This window comes from Ictalurus punctatus, chromosome 6 (genome assembly GCF_001660625.3).
Source record: "Ictalurus punctatus breed USDA103 chromosome 6, Coco_2.0, whole genome shotgun sequence".
Classification (NCBI taxonomy): Eukaryota; Metazoa; Chordata; class Actinopteri; order Siluriformes; family Ictaluridae; genus Ictalurus; species Ictalurus punctatus.
Genome location: NC_030421.2, coordinates 3432653 through 3441713, shown reverse-complemented (window position 1 = coordinate 3441713; position 9061 = coordinate 3432653).

Sequence of the window (9061 nt, the reverse complement as noted above, 5' to 3'; positions counted from 1 at the left end):
GGATAGTCACACACATTTTTATTCAAAGTGATGATTTCTAATGAAAAGCCATTCATAGCAGGGGTCACATTTTTGTAGCTGATCTGACCCACTGCTGGAGCACTGCATACACACTATACATACTGACTATACAGAGTCGGGTCAGTTTACACCTTGATGAGCCAATTCAGGTGTTTTATACTCACTGAAACTAAATTTTTTTTATTGGACTCTGGATTGTTGGAACCTCAATTACAGCAAGCGTCACAATCTGCACATGTGTATGTGTGTATCCTGTGGACTGAACATGTGCGTTGAGTCCACACAGTGTGTTCATCTGAGCCAACGACAGCTGCAGAATGAATCTTCAGTTCCAACTCACACACACATGTTATTCTGTGGAAATTTTACTGAGTTTGTTTGGGTCCACTAGTCCCCTTAAATCACATGTCCCAAGCCTGGTCCTGGAGAACTATCTGTTCTGCCCAGCTAAGTTTTTCTTTTCCATCCAAGGGAAAGGGGTTCTTCAAGAGACAATGCAAGTTCTTCAGACTGATTACCTTTATCCTGTGATAAAACATGTCTGTCCTGATGGGAGATGACTCTACTCCATCCACAGGACATGTGAGCTCACTGATGAGGATGAATGTCAATCATATGATATGCCTTTCACAGTCACCAAAAGTCAACCCAAGTGGACACCGATGGGAGATTTTGAGACGATGTGCTAGACAGCGCTCTACACCATCATCATCATCATCATCATTATCAAAACAACAACGGAGGGAATATATTTTGCAAGACTGGTGTCCTGTAGAGATCCAGAAACATTCAGAGTCTGTGCCAAGCCTGAGTGAAACTCCTAAGGTGCCTTGTGGTGGCCCAGAATCTTACTAACACACTTTTTAGATATCTCTACGTCCGGTAGAGATAAGGTAATTAGTTTCCCTATGTGTAATCAGATTGTTTTCTTTGATAAAGTAGGAGAGGCTGTTATACTCTGGACAGCTTCCAGTGATCAGTTGTTCTACGCTGGAGAGGAGCTCAGTCTGCAATCCGTTTGATGCCGTGCTTGGAGCTGCACAGCATTGCCTCAGCAAGCTCTCAAACATCTGCCTTAGAGACCAGCGTGACAAACAAACAACGAGGGATGATGGATGGCCCACTGACAAAAGAAGGGAGAAAACATCCATGTTTCCCACACAGTCACAAACGACGAATATCATCATGCCTGGAACCGTATCAGAGCTGGAAACGGCATGGAATTGTTGGCGCAATATTACAAACAAACACTGATCTACTGCCAATCAAATGGAGGTGTTGTGAGGAGCTTCTATACCAGGCAGGGAATTCTATTGGATTCACATGGTGAAAGTTTTCAGCCATATTAACCCTCTTTTATTCTTTATCCTCTCTCATAAACGTACATGTGAAGCTTTTGTTTATGACTCAGACAGGGTGTGGAATATGATGTGCAAAGGCCTTTTTGTGTTGTTATTTCATGAGTAAGGGTTTTACAGTTGCAGTTGTCGCTTTACTGCAGCATCTGTTATGTGTTTATGTCGTAAACATCACCGAGAGTGGAGGAGTGTGCCGTCCATAGATGAAAGTGTGACGATTAGCCTTTCTATTTCCGGTTCAAATGCTAGCTGTGCCATGTGGTTCTTAACATTTTACATTCATGTCATTAGGCAGATGCCCTTCTGCAGAGCGACTAACAGGAGAGCTTTGTTGTCTCGATCAAAAACACATCCTTGTGCTGGGGACGATCAACAAAATGCTTGGTGAAAATGAAGGTCTTTAGTCTTCGTTTGAAGAACAGTCAACACGCTGTTTGGAGCACCAGGGGATATTTATTCCACCACCTGGGTACCAGGACGGAGAAGATTCTCGATTTATGTCTTCCTTGTGCCGTGCGAGATGAGAGATGGTGGGTCCATTCGAGCAGTGCTATAGGCTCAGAGGAAGTGTGGTAAGTGCTTTACGTTAGGTTGGTGCCGGGAAGTTTTTGGATTTATAGGCAAGCATCAAAACAACTGTTTTATTTCGGATGTGGACAGCTACATGAATCCACTTCAGGGAGTGTGTGAATTGCTGGAGTGGGAGAACTTGGGGTTGAAAACAATGCAGTCTTGTGGCTGCATTCTGGATATGTTGCAGGGATCAAATTGTGCACAGACTTGCAGGAGTTGGTTGCTGTACAAATGACTGAACAAGTGTCTGAACAAGCACCTGAGTGACTCTGGTGGATAGAAATGCTCAAATCCTTTTGATTTTGTGAAGGAGAAACCTTCATGACCAAGCCAGGTTATTTGTTCAGGACTACCTCCAGACTGTGGGACGTGACAGATGGTGAGATCTGAGACTAGGAGATCATGAGCTCAGTTTTGTTGAAATGTAGTTTCCGCTGATGAGCTGCCATCCATGACGAGATGTCTGTTACGCATGCTGAGATGTGTGCAGAAATATGAGTCCGAGGGAAGAAAGGAGAAGGGGACTTGATGGTCATCTTGGTGTTGCAATGGGCCACATTCTATGTGAAGAGATAAGTATGGTAGCTGTTTTGTCTTGTCATGGTTTTAAAAAAAAAATGCAGAAACCACCTGTGTGATAGTGTGGTAGTCATGTGATCATCATTCTCTTAAAGTGGTTACTCCCTGACTTCACACTCCTGAAAGAAAGTCCACATGTACACATTTTGCTGGCCAAGCACTCATCTGCTACGTCCTCAAGATAAGCCGTGTCGCCAAGTAAGATGCTGTCTCCACTCATGTCCTCTATGTGGAAAAACACTTTTTTGTGTATTTAATATTGCCCTTGAATGGCATTCCATATTTTATCTGAGTGTATTTACAACACAAAACATAAACATAAGTGCAGGGCCGCCGGAGCAATGTGGGCGAGGAGGCATTTGACCCGGCACTTTTCAAATTTCTTGGGCGGTGACCCTGCACTTCAGGCAATAACAGGCAGGTCTTCGTTGAAAAACCAATCAAAACTTCTAGTTCAGTGGGACATCTGTCCTAAAGGGGATCTCCTATGAGCGATAAACCGCGGGTTAAACGTGCTTTGGTGCTCACTGGCGCTTAATAATTGTGTGTTGAATCAGTATCGCTAGCGTTTTAAGATTTTAAGTGACACATGCGCATATCAATTCTGACTCAATTTATAGGAAGATTCTAAAAATAAAGTATACTAGCTGGAAAAGGTCAGAATTGCATTTATTTATTTATTTATTTATTTATTCAGAATTTGTTTTAAGCAAACTCCATCCTGTGCACAGCTGTCTGAGTAGCTATGTATTTACATAATAGCAATGGGTGCTATAAAAGCGCACCTATTATGGATTTGAAACGTGCCTGATTTTGTTTTAAAGGTCTCATGCGATGGATTTACCCGCACTCTTTAACGTGCTCATAATTTAAACTGCAGAATTACCTTTCATCCCCCCAGTGTCGACTCGTTAAATGATTCGTTCGAAACGATTCATTCTACACGCCTCCTTTCAGAGAGCATACTCTGTTCTGATTGGTCAGACGTCCCAGTCTGTCATGATCGGTCTACCGCTGTCAGCGAGTGGCCGATGAAGACCAGAGGTGAGGTTTATTGTTACAAACCTACGTAGGTTAGTACAGGAAGTAAAGTCTGGAATCACTGAAGACTCGTTTCAGCTGTTCAGAATCGGTTCCTTCTTTCGACAACTCCGTTTGTCGTGCGCTTCGATTTTTGAAACTTCGCAGACGTTTTACATTCACAAACAGCTACGTATACAACACACTACATTAAAAGATAATATTTGAAAAAACATAATAGGTGCACTTCAACGGCCCCATATGACTGGGCTCCTCCAACCCAGACTGATGAAGCTGATGTAGAGAGATCATTTAATCCATCCAGCAGACTTTGTTTTTTTTTTTTTAAATAAACACTGAAATCTGGCATCCTGCATAAGTATTGCTTTAGCATGAGGTAATGCATGAACCCTACCTCCTGAAGGCCACATGCAAAATATTCCGCTACCTTGCAGCTTCTCTCATATAAGTGAGTCCAGGACCCTGGATTCCTCATATATTTTAGCGTGACCGGGCTTTTAATGAAACTTTTTGTTTTTTAGATTGTGCAGGAATTCAAATTACTTAAACACAATGTGTTGGTTCATCACTCAGAGAGAGCGAGAGAGAGAGAGAGAGAGAGAGAGAGAGAGAGAGAGAGAGAGAGAGAGAGAGAGAGAGAGAAAGCTCCCAGGGGCAGTATTATTAAAGCATCTGTAAGTGCAGCTGGTCCACAGGTGTCTCTGGTGGGATTTTCAAACATCCGTGGATATCGTATGTGTAGGTGAGGTCTGTTTCGGTTAAATTAATAGTGACTGCTCTGATGAGTGGCTTTGTTTTTGTAGATCCTTTCATTGGTCCGTCTGCCACGTTGCCTGCCTCTCTCTCTCTCTCTCTCTTTCATACTCACACTCACACTCAAACACACACATGCACACACATACATGCACACCCTGCCTGATGAGTGGAAGTTATTAAAAAATTGGGACCAAGATGAAATGCTTGAACAGCTGATAAAATATGATCTGGAAAGATGGAAGGAGAAAGAACAGTGGAAAATCTTCACTTCATGCTGAACATAAGAGTGCTTTAATTAGTCAAAATGATGGCAAAAAAAATCATGGCACAACAGATTAAAATCAAACTGTGTGTAGAATTCAGTTTGAAGACATCCTTGATTTAGTCGGTCTTGGTGTTAGCTTTTACGTATATAAGCGTTGGGTGGTGATAAACGGTGCTTGACGGAGCTGGCTGCGAGGCCCGTAGCCTGTAGTGCGTTGCAGTAGTTCAGTTTTGAGATCATAAGAGTAAATTATTTGTGTTCTGATAGAGTGCTGTGAAAAAGTATTTGCCCCCAATCCTGATTTCTTCTGTTTTTGTGTATATCTCGTACTAAATCGTCTCAGAAATTAAAACAAAATCGAAGATAAAAACAAAGGCACCTGAGTAAACACAATAGAGTTTTTAACTGATAATGTTATTTATTGAAGCAAAAAAGTTATCCAAAACCAACTGGGCCTGTGTGAAAATGTATTTGCCCCCATAGTTACTAATTCCCCAAATCTATGTAACTGCATTCATTCATAATTGTGTTCAGCTGGACTAGACGCAACCAGGCCTGATTACGGCAAACCCTGTTCAATCACATCAACACTTACATAGAACTTTTTCAACAGCATGAAGTTGGTTAAAAGGTCTTACACAGTGACACACTATGCTCCGAAGTTGAAAGAAATTCCAGAAATGATGATGAAGAAGGTGATTGAAATACATCAGTCTGGGAAGTCTTATAAAGCTATTTCAAAGACTCTGGGACTCCAAAGGACCACAGCAAGAGCCATTATCTCCAAATGGAAAAACGCGGCACAGTAGTGAACCTTCCCAGAAGTGGCCGACCTTCCAAAATTCCTCCAAGAGCACAGCAACGACTCATCCAGCAAGTCACAAAAGAGCCAAGGACAACATCAAAGGACCTACAGTCCTCTCTTGCATCAATAAATGTCACCGTTCATGACTCCACTATCAGACAGACACTGAGCAGTAATGGCATCCATGGAAAAGTGGTGAGGTGAAGACCACTGCTAACCCAGAAGAACATTAACGCTCGTCTGAATTTTGGCAAAACACACCTTGATGATTCTCAAACCTTTTGGGAGAATATTCTTTGGACTTATGAGTGGAAAGTGGAACTGTTTGGAAGACAGGAGTCCCGTTACATCTGGCGTAAACCAAACACAGAATTCCACAAAAAGATCATCATACTTACGGTCAAGCATGGTGGTGAAAGTGTGATGGTGTGGGGATGCTTTACTGCTTCAGGGCCTGGACAACTTGCAGTAATTGAGGGAAACATGAATTCTGCTCTCTACCTGAAAATCCTAAAGGAGAATGTCCGGTCTTCAGGCAGGTTGCTTTTGCTTTATGTTGTATTTTGTTTAAAGAGAGACAAAATGTGGGTGAGTAAAGTATGTTAAACTGCCATTTTCCATGTTGTTTAATAGCAGCTGTCATTAGACACCCCACTGAAACATTCACCCAAATATGAATCTGAATATAATCTCACATTTAAACATATTTTTGTGATCTGTAATCATGACACTGGAGTGATCAAAGGTGGGCTTGATTAACCAAAAACAAAAAGTAGTAACATGCATTTGAATAGAGTTGAAGAAGACTTCGTTCACCAGTCAAGATTCCACCAGCTCAAATGGCAGAACTGCTTTTCTTTTGAATAAAACTGCAGTGCTTCATTTGTTTCTTTGTCTAATTTGGTCTTGTTGTTTTCCTTCTAGTTAACAATACAGTCTTTCTGTGTGCATCCATCACCCACATGGAAAAATGATTACATTTGTTGGAAATAAATGCCTTAAGAGAAAGGTGCGACTTCGTACCCAATCACAAGCTTGTAAACAAGTGTTTGAAAATAATGAGTGGATATGAGGTTTTAATAATAATGATCTGTAAAACAAATTAATTTGCGCTAATAAACACTTCATATTCCTGGCTACTAGTTGTTCTCTAAAAAAATCCTCTTTGCACATTTATTCATTTGCCAACATTTTTATTCAAATAATAATAATAATAAAAAACCCCTGAATAATTGGGTGTAAGTGTGTGTCATGGAGTTCATAAACATGGACTCACCAATTCAGTCACATGATGCCTTCCAAACAAAGCTTGGGCAGATGAAGTACAAAGCTCCACAGATAGTTCCACCACTGAGATCGTTCAACCACTGAGCTCAAAAGTAAATTAATAAACAAATAGTTCACTGAAGTGGTTTCATCACTAAATGAACCAAACAATCTGTTCAACTGGTAGGTAATTATTCAACTAATGTATGAGGTAACTGATGAGATAAACGTTGGGTTAATTGGCACCACTACTAACTAACTAACTAGCTAATTTGCTAACATATGCAATGACTAATCAGTGTCTTAATTGTGAGATTTTATGCGAGTTAGTCAGTTGGTGAGCCAATCAGTGAACCAACATTGGGGCGATGAATGATCTAAACCAGGGGTGTCCAATCTTATCCGGAAAGGGCCGGTGTGAGCGCAGGTTTTCATTCCAACCAAGCAAGAGCCACACCTGATTCCACTTGTTTAATCAGTTGATCTTGGCTTTCAGTAGACTCAGGTGTGGCTTCTGCTTGCTTGGAATGAAAACCTGCACCCACACCGGAACTTTCTGGATAAACTTGGACACACCTGATTTAAGTTATGTGTTAACTAATGTTGTTTAGCTAATTGAAAAGCTAATCAATGAGCTAATATTACAGTGTTAACCAGTTAGTAAAGTGACACACTTGCCATCCCTGCCTGATCTTCCTTGGAAGTGATTTTCATTATTCTACTCATATTTCTCTAGATTTAAAGCAGATTTTTCAATGTGTTTTCTTTTCGTTATGAAAATCATGACATGTATGTCGCTTCATGAACACGTCACTTGATAATTTAAATATATAAGTTGTCAGATGTTCCCCGCCTTGTGCCCTGAGTTCCCTGGGATAGGCTCCATGCTCCCTGTGACCCTGTGTAGGATAAGTGATACACAAAATGGATGGATGGATGGAAGAATGGATGGAAGGAAGGATGGATGGATGGATGGATGGATGGAAGGAAGGAAGGATGGATAGCTGGATGGATGGAAAGAAAGATGGAAGGAAGGATGGATGGAAGGAAGGATGGATGGATGGATGGATGGATGGAAGGAAGGAAGGAAGGAAGGAAGGAAGGATGGAAGGAAGGAAGGATGGATGGATGGAAGGAAGGAAGGAAGGATGGATGCATGGATGGATGGAAAGAAGGATGGAAGGAAGGAAGGATGGATGGATGGAAGGAAGGAAGGAAGGATGGATGTATGGAAGGAAGGAAAGATTGATGGAAGGAAGGAAGGAAGGATGGAAAGAAGGATGGATGGATGGAAGGATGGATGGATGGATGGAAAGAAGGATGGATGGATGGATGGAAAGAAGAATGGAAGGAAGGAAGGATAGATGGATGGAAGGAAGGAAGGATGGATGGATGGAAGGAAGGAAGGATGGATGGATGGAAGGATGGATGGATGGATGATGGAGGGGGGAAGGATGGAAGGATGGATGGAGGGAAGGATGGATGGATGGATGGATGATGGATGGAGGGAAGGATGGAAGGAAGGATGGATGGAAGGAAGGAAGGATGGAGGGATGGATGGATGGATGGATGATGGATGGAGGGAAGGATGGAAGGAAGGATGGATGGATGGAGGGATGGATGGATGGATGATGGATGGAGGGAAGGATGGAAGGAAGGATGGATGGATGGATGGATGGTAGGAAAGAAGGATGGAAGTAAGGATGGATGGACGGACGGAAGGAAGGAAGGAAAGAAGTTGTCAGTTATCAGGGTGACTTGGTGGAACAGCGAGTACTGTTGCTGCTTCACAGTTCCTGGGTCCCTGGTTTGATCCTGACCTCAGGATACTCTCTGTGCAGACTATGACATGTTCTTGCTGTGTTCGCATGCTCTTCCTCATGTATGTTCTCTGGGATCTCCAGTTTCCGTCAACATCCAAAATACATGGCCAGTAGGTGAATTAGTTACTATAAATTGCCCCAAAATGTTAATGATTTTATAAATGTGTGTGTTCCCTGACATGGACTGGCATCTCATCCGGGGTATATTCCCTATTACTCCCAGTGTTCCCAGTGTGTGCGTCGCATGCACTGCTACCCTGACTAGAATAAAATGGTTACCGACGATGAGTAAGTGTGGTGTATGTAGTCAGCCTACTGTCTGGGACAGAGCCAAAACAGCAATGTCCATTTAAATCAAATACTTAGAATAAGTGTTGCTAGACGTGAGAGACTGCGAGACAGTCAATAATTCTAGTGTTTATTTTCCAGTATCTGAAAAATCTATTGAACCCTTACTGTATGTTTCAAATGTAATGTTCTTCATAGTAAATAAATCCTCAAGGCTTGAAGAATGGTTCCATATGGGATGGAAAAGAAATAATAGCTGTCTATGGGGAGAAAACAGAATGTTGAT